This window comes from Emydura macquarii, unplaced genomic scaffold (genome assembly GCF_026122565.2).
Source record: "Emydura macquarii macquarii isolate MOO-44397 ecotype Brisbane River unplaced genomic scaffold, CSIRO-AGI_Emac_v2 contig_1152, whole genome shotgun sequence".
In the NCBI taxonomy this organism is placed as follows: Eukaryota; Metazoa; Chordata; order Testudines; family Chelidae; genus Emydura; species Emydura macquarii.
The window spans coordinates 27,925-35,450 of record NW_027131289.1 but is presented as its reverse complement, the minus strand read 5'-3'; the positions used below and the strand labels follow the sequence as shown (position 1 = coordinate 35,450).

At 54.9% G+C, this 7,526-nt stretch overlaps 1 pseudogene; it reads right to left on the bottom strand.

Moving 5' to 3' along the window:
• Positions 1-320: 320 nt before the first annotated feature.
• On the bottom strand, positions 321-7,254 carry LOC137152282 (chemerin-like receptor 1; annotated as a pseudogene).
• Between the last annotated feature and the right edge of the window lie 272 nt (positions 7,255-7,526).

The window sequence follows — 7,526 nt, the reverse complement described above, 5'->3', positions numbered from 1 at the left end:
GACAGTGGGTCTTTTGCTATGCGCATCAATGGGGCTTGATTTCACCTTCTAGTTTTGACCGATGTCTAAGCATTATATTCAAGGTTCGTTAGATAAAAAAATCAAAGACGGCTGCTGGAAGGTTGCAATATCACATGACTTTATTTCTGAGAATCCAGAATGCACCCAAGACTGCCAAAACACAGAGAGCCGAAACAGGCTGCTCCCGTTGTCAGAGAGACTCCAGTCATCCCACCATGGCTGGCTTTCTGCAGACTGACTGTGATCGTGGATGCTTCCCTACAGAGCTCGCATGCAGAGCCAGGAACCTGCTCAGGATTTCACGGATCGCTGGTGAGTTTGACACAGTTTTTCAGTGTGACACAGAAGATGGGCAGAGTTGAGCACTGGCTGAAAATGACAATGATGACACGACTGAAAGAAGAGGAAGACCCACTGTGGAAGAACAAACACTGTAAATGCAGACACAACAGACACAATTTTTAACAATTATTTCATATGAACATTTTCAAAAAAGGCTACCAAAAGAAACAAATTAATTTCGCACAAAAATTCAATTCTGGAAATGGGGCATTTTGATGGAAAAAAATTGGTCTTATACCAGACGTGATTGTCACACATAACTGATGACACGACTCCAAGCAATCAAAATCAACTTTCTTCCTTTTGAAATCATTCACCTCTATGAAAACAGCTCCCGATCTCTTTCCCCTCAACTCGACCAGCTCTAATCCCACATTGACTGGGGTTCGACAGTTCTGCCTCTGTCTTTGGCAGCCAACAAAATGCTGTCACTTGATGAGTGTGGCTGATGGCCGGCTTCCCCCTAGTGGATCTTGTGCTTCACTTCTGTTGGGGGCCAGGAAGGTGCCCGTCACCCCGTCTTCCCTGGGGGAGAGGGGTAGGGACCCGGGCCCACCCGCTCCTCCGGGTCCCAGCCCAGGGGCCCTATGAATCACAGCGGTATACTGCTGGCTCTATATTGTTTGAGCTGCAGCCTCTTCCCCTGGGCTACTTTTCCCCCCTCAGTCTTTCTGGCCTCTCCGGCCCTATGTCCTTGCCGCCCCTTCCTGGGCTCAGTACCTCCTTTGGAGTTCTTCTGCTCTCCACCACTTCGCTTCGCTTCGCTTTGTTCCGCTCCGCTCCGCCCAGCACAACACCTCTGCTTCCTCCAACTTGTGCACTGTGTGTTTGGGGCGGAGCCCTTTTATGGAGCACCTGGCTGATCCCTAATTGGCCTCAGCTGGCTCCTAATTGCCCCCTCATGACTCCAATTAGGCTGCAGGGAATAAAGCCCTGATCATCCTGGGGCTGATATATCTCCCTTCACAGACTCTCCTGCTGCCCTCTGCCCTGGATATATCACACATCCCCGCCCCCCACTCAACACCATGGGGTTGGGCTACGTGGGATGTTAGGCAGTGCTGGCGGGATAGGGCGTCAGCGTTGCCGTGCTGGCTTCCAGCCCTGTCCTGTACCCGAAAGTTGTAAGGCTGCAAGGAGAGGAACCAGCGGGTCACTTGGGCATTCCTCTCCTTGTTGGTGTGCATCCACCGGAGCGGGGCGTGATCCGTCACTAGGGTGAAGCGTCTCCCCAGTAGATAGTATCTGAGGGTTTCCACAGCCCACTTGACCGCCAGACACTCTTTCTCCACCACTGCATACTGCTGCTCTCTGGGGAGGAGCTTCCTGCTGAGAAACAGGACCGGGTGCTCCTCACCACCTATTAGTTGCGTGAGTACGGCTCCCAGCCCTGTCTCTGAGGCATCTGTTTGGAGGATAAACTCCTTCTCGAAATCTGGGGCTATCAGCACTGGGTGGCTACACAGAGCTGTCCGTAAGTCCATGAATGCTTTGTCGGCTGCCTCCATCCACTTTACCATATCTGGGCCCCGAGCTTTTATCAAGTCAGTCAAGGGGCTCGATCTAGCGGCAAAGTGGGGAATAAACCTCCTATAATACCCCACAATTCCCAGGAATTCCCTGACCTGTTTCTTACAGGCCGGGCGGGGCCAGTCCTGGATAGCCTCCACCTTGTTCCACTGGGGCTTTACTAGACCTCTCCCTACCACATAGCCTAGGTATTTGGCCTCTGCTAGCCCTATGGCACACTTGGAGGGGTTGGCAGTGAGACCTGCTTTCCGGAGGGAGTCGAGCACCGCCTCCACTTTCTCCAGGTGTGTTTTACCAGTCGGGGCTGTGGATGACCACATCATCCAGATAGGCAGCCGTGTACTTGATGTGGGGTCTCAGTAGGTTGTCCATCAATCTCTGGAATGTTGCAGGGGCCCCATGGAGTCCGAAAGGGAGGACAGTATATTGAAACAGGCCATCGGGTGTGGAGAAGGCGGTCTTTTCCCTGGCGTCTTTGGCTAGGGGGATTTGCCAGTAACCTTTTGTCAGGTCTAAAGTGGTCAAGTAGCGGGCCCTGCCTAACTGGTCCACTAACTCGTCAATACGTGGGATCGGGTAGGCATCAAATTTAGATATTTCGTTCAGCTTCCTGAAGTCATTGCAGAAACGCAGGGTGCCGTCAGGCTTGGGGACTAGGACGATGGGGCTGGACCACTGGCTGCGGGACTCTTCAATCACCCCCAATTCCAACATCCTTCTTACCTCCATCCTAATTTCTTCCCTCTTGGCCTCTGGGATCCGGTAGGGTTTTATTGTCACCCATGCTCCCGGGTTGGTGATGATATAATGGTGGACCACCGTTGTCCGACCAGGCTGCTTGGAAAATACATCCTGGTTTCTCTGGATCATCTCGATCACATCCACCTGCTGCTCGGGAGTTAATTCAGGGGATACACTCACCTCCCCCTGTGGAGCGTCTGTCTGGGGGTTTGTTTCTCGGGCGGTCAGACACACTTCCCGATCTTGCCAGGGCTTCAGCAGGTTGATGTGATATAGCTGTACCGGCTTCCGGCGATCTGGTTGCCTCACCTTATAGTTCAGGTCCCCGATGGCTTCTACGACTTCGTAGGGACCTTGCCAACTAGCCAGGAGCTTGCTTTCCGCTGTTGGCACCAACACCATTACCCGGTCTCCCGGCTGAAACTTCCGTGTCTTGGCCCGTCGATTATAGTAGGTTCGCTGGGCCTCCTGGGCTCTTTCCAGGTGGTCCCGCACAATGGGAGTCACCCGGGCAATCCGCTCTCTCATCTGGGCCACATGCTCGATGACGTTTCTTCCTACATTGAGCTGCTCCTCCCAGTCCTCCTTGGCTATGTCTAGTATGCCCCGCGGGTGGCGACATATAAGAGTTCGAAGGGGGAGAATCCAGTGGATGCCTGAGGGACTTCCCGTATCGCAAACATTAGGTAGGGTAACAGGGCATCCCAATCTTTCCCGTCCTGTGCCACTACCTTCCTTATCATGCTCTTGAGGGTGCGATTGAACCTCTCTACCAGGCCATCCATTTGCGGATGATATACTGAGGTCCGCAGGGCCTGGATATGGAACAGGGTACAAAGGTCCTTCATCAATCGGGACATAAAAGGGGTCCCTTGGTCTGTCAGAATCTCTTTGGGGATGCCCACCCTCGCGAAGACCTGGAGTAGCTCCTTCGCAATCACTTTTGAGGTGGGGTTCCTTAATGGAATGGCCTCCGGGTACCGTGTAGCATAGTCCAGAATGACTAGTACATTCCGATGTCCCCGTGCTGATTGCTCTAGTGGTCCCACCAGGTCCATAGCAATTCTCTCAAAAGGAACCTCGATGATGGGTAAGGGCACTAACGGGGCTCATAAGTGAGGCCGAGGGCTGTGTAACTGGCACTCCGGGCAGGAGAGGCAGTACCTTTGGACCTCCGCCCGTATTCCTGGCCAGTAAAACCTTCTCAGAATGTGGTCCAAGGTCTTGTCTACTCCCAAGTGCCCACTGAATAAATGACTGTGGGCGAGCTCCAATACTGCTCTGACATGTTTTCGTGGCACCAAGAGCTGTTGCACCTCCTCCCCCCGTAACAGTGCCACACGGTACAGTAGGTCACGTCTCAGGACATAGTATGGTCCAGGGCCTTTAGCCCGGCCCTCTACGGGCACGCCATCTATTTCTACTACCTCCTCCCTCACGTTTACATAGAGGGGGTCATTGGCCTGATCTTGCCCAAAATTACCCCGCAGGGGACCTATCTGACCTTCCTTAAGGGCCCCAATCTCCGCTTCCTCCCCAGGGCCGCTTCTGCTGGTACTGGGACCTGCCTCTGGGTCCTCGCTAGCTTGAGCAGTCCCCTGGCCTGCCGAACGGGTTTTCCTACTGGCTAGGGCAGCTTTCTGGATGCCAGCTAGTATCTGTGTCCCCAGTTCTTTAGCCGCCCTCCTTTCCCGCCGGGACTTCCGGGGTCTCCCAGGGGAAGCAAATATTTCTGAAGAAGCAAAAGCGGGGGAAGGGCTGACTGCCTGTGCCCTGGTCTCCGCCAGGGGTTGGCCATCCACCCCGGACTCTACTGGTGGGAGTAGGTTCTCGAACCCAGGGAAATCTCTTCCTATCAGGACCGGGTAGGGGAGCTTAGGGACTACCCCCACTGTCACCCGGCTAGTATTCCCCTGAATCTCAATCTTCACTGGGATCGAATGATAGAAATTCACAGTCCCATGTACGCAGGTTATCCCAGTGTGCTTGGCCCGGGTCAGCTGATCGTACCCCACCAGCTTCCCGGAGACCAGCGTAACTGCACTCCCCGAGTCTACCAGGGCCATGGTCTTGATGCCATTCATCTTTACCGGCCTGGTATACCCATGGGGGGCCTCTATGACACCTACCATGCCGATGAGACTGCAGGACCTCCCAGATTGCACTGCATGGGTTCTTCCCCATTGGGGCACTGGGCTGCTATGTGGCCTAGTTCCCCACACCCATAGCACCGGTATGACCGGTTAGTGGCCCCCCTCTGTCCTGGGCTATTTGGTCGGGCATCTCTGTGCTCGCCCCCTATGCTTCCCAACCCCTTTTGGTCCTCGGGCCACTCCTCAATGTTCCGGCGCCCGGGTCCCATCTTCTTGGGCCTCCCGATAGTCCCGGAACTGAAGCTAGGGCCTGGCCTCTGGGCCCGCCATGTCTTCTCCCGGGGCATCAGGGATAGCTCACGGGCTGCCAGCTGTCTTTCGACCAATGTGATCAGTTCATCATAGGTGGAGGGGTCATTCTGGCCCACCCAGGCTCGGAGGTCTGGCGGTAAGCCCCTCGTGTACCGGTCTAGTACTAGGAGCTCTACTATCTCCTCGGTGCGGAGAGCTTCAGGGCGCAGCCACTTCCGAGCCAGGTGGATCAAGTCAAACAGCTGGGACCGGGGTGGCTTGTCCTCCTGATACCGCCATTCATGGTACCTCTTGGCTCGCGTAGCCACCGTTACCCCAGATCGGGCCAGGATTTCAGCCTTGAGCTGGGTGTAGTCTGCAGCGGCTTCCGCTGCCATGTCGTAATAGGCCTTCTGGGCCTCTCCCCCTAGGAACGGGGCAAGGATGCTGGCCCACTGACCTCGCGGCCAGGCCTCCCGCAGGGCTGTTCTCTCAAATGCGAGAAAATAGGCCTCTACGTCGTCCTCCCGTGTCATTTTCTGTAGGTAGTGGCTGGCCCGTATGGTCCGCCCCCCATCATGGCTGCCACCCCGCTCCACCAGCACCTTCAGCTGGCCTACCACTTCCTGGAGTAGGGCCCGGTCCTGGGCAGCCTGGGTCATCAGCAGGCGGTTGGTCTCCTGTTGTAATTGTGCAGCTTCCCGCTGGGCCGCTGCCTGGAGCCGGGTGGCTTCCTGTTGGGCCGCTGTGGCTTGGACCAGGGCCTTCACCACATCCTCCATCTTGGTAGTGGGGTGGGTTGGGACCCACCTGGTTCAACCCCACTGCACGATCAATCCCACTTCTGACACCACGTGTGGCTGATGGCCGGCTTCCCCCTAGTGGATCTTGTGCTTCACTCCTGTTGGGGGCCAGGAAGGTGCCCGTCACCCCGTCTTCCCTGGGGGAGAGGGGTAGGAACTCGGGCCCACCCACTCCTCCGGGTCCCAGCCCAGGGACCCTATGAACCACAGCGGTATACTGCTGGCTCTATATTGTTTGAGCTGCAGCCTCTTCCCCTGGGCTACTTTTCCCCCTTAGTCTTTCTGGCCTCTCCGGCCCTATGTCCTTGCCGTCCCTTCCTGGGCTCAGTACCTCCTTTGGAGTTCTTCTGCTCTCCACCACTTCGCTTCTCCAATCTGCTGCTTCACTTCGCTTTGTTCCGCTCCGCTCCGCCCAGCACAACACCTCTGCTTCCTCCAACTTGTGCACTGTGTGTTTGGGGCGGAGCCCTTTTATGGAGCACCTGGCTGATCCCTAATTGGCCTCAGCTGGCTCCTAATTACCCCCTCATGACTCCAATTAGGCTGCAGAGAATAAAGCCCTGATCATCCTGGGGCTGATATATCTCCCTTCACAGACTCTCCTGCTGCCCTCTGCCCTGGATATATCACATGAGGTAGAAGAAGGGGTAGAAGCAACAGCTGAAACAGAGCAGGGTGTGAGCAAAGACGGTCCCACTTTCTAGGGACTCTGTGGTCTCTGGAGATGATGCTTTGGGTAAGGTCTGCAAGAAGGTGACAACGTGATATGGGAACCAGCAGAGGAAGAAAATGATGTGCAAGACAAGGAGCACCTGGAGGGACCTCTTCGACCAAGCTTCCCGGTTCCAGCCCAGTTTGGCTGCCAAGGTGACCAATCAAGGCTAATGGAACCAGAAACCCAACCAGGAACCGGGTACCAACATTGGTGGCTTCTCCGCTCTCTCTCAACAAGAGGCTTTGGTCAGAGCAGAGGTCATGGTAGCGCCAGCTGGCCATGACAGCCAGAATCCAGATATCCAATGTGACGAGGGAGGCCAGGTGGACCGTGCGGTGGTTCTGGGCCCACACGGGGAAAACCGTGGAAATGCAGCGGTCAGCCCTCATGGCGTGAGGTGAAAGGTGCTGGAGAACATGTTAAGGGAGGTGACAATGTTGGTTATCTTGCACAGGATGCTTCTCAAATACCAGTGGAAGCCCATGGCCAGCTGGGCCATCCTGAGGGGCAGAAAGATGGCGAACATAAAACCAGCACTGGCCAGGTTCAGGTGCCATGTGGCATTGACTGTCTTCTTTTGGCAGCCAGTGATTAAGATGATGAATCCATTCCCTGTCACATGGAGGAGGAAGCCCAAGACACAGAGCACTATGAGAGCTAGAGACATCGTCTCCAAAGACGCTGTCTCATGAAGACGGGCAGCTTCTTCATAGGTCATCACCTGGGGATAAGTGTAAGCCAAGCAGTTCTGGGTCTTAGAAAACAAAGAAGGAACAAATGTGAATTCTTAATAACAGAGAGAGAGACAGGACAGAAATGGATCATGAAGATGGATGCAGACATCAGTGGAGCTGTGGCATTAATAGATGCCCCCCAGGTCAGAGGAGGTCTAAGCATGGCAGCGCTGGTTTTGCTAAGTTAAAAAGAAAGCAAATGAGGCTGGTAGAAAAGCAAAAGAAAGTGGTGGCGGGATGAAAACGATTTGTTCTC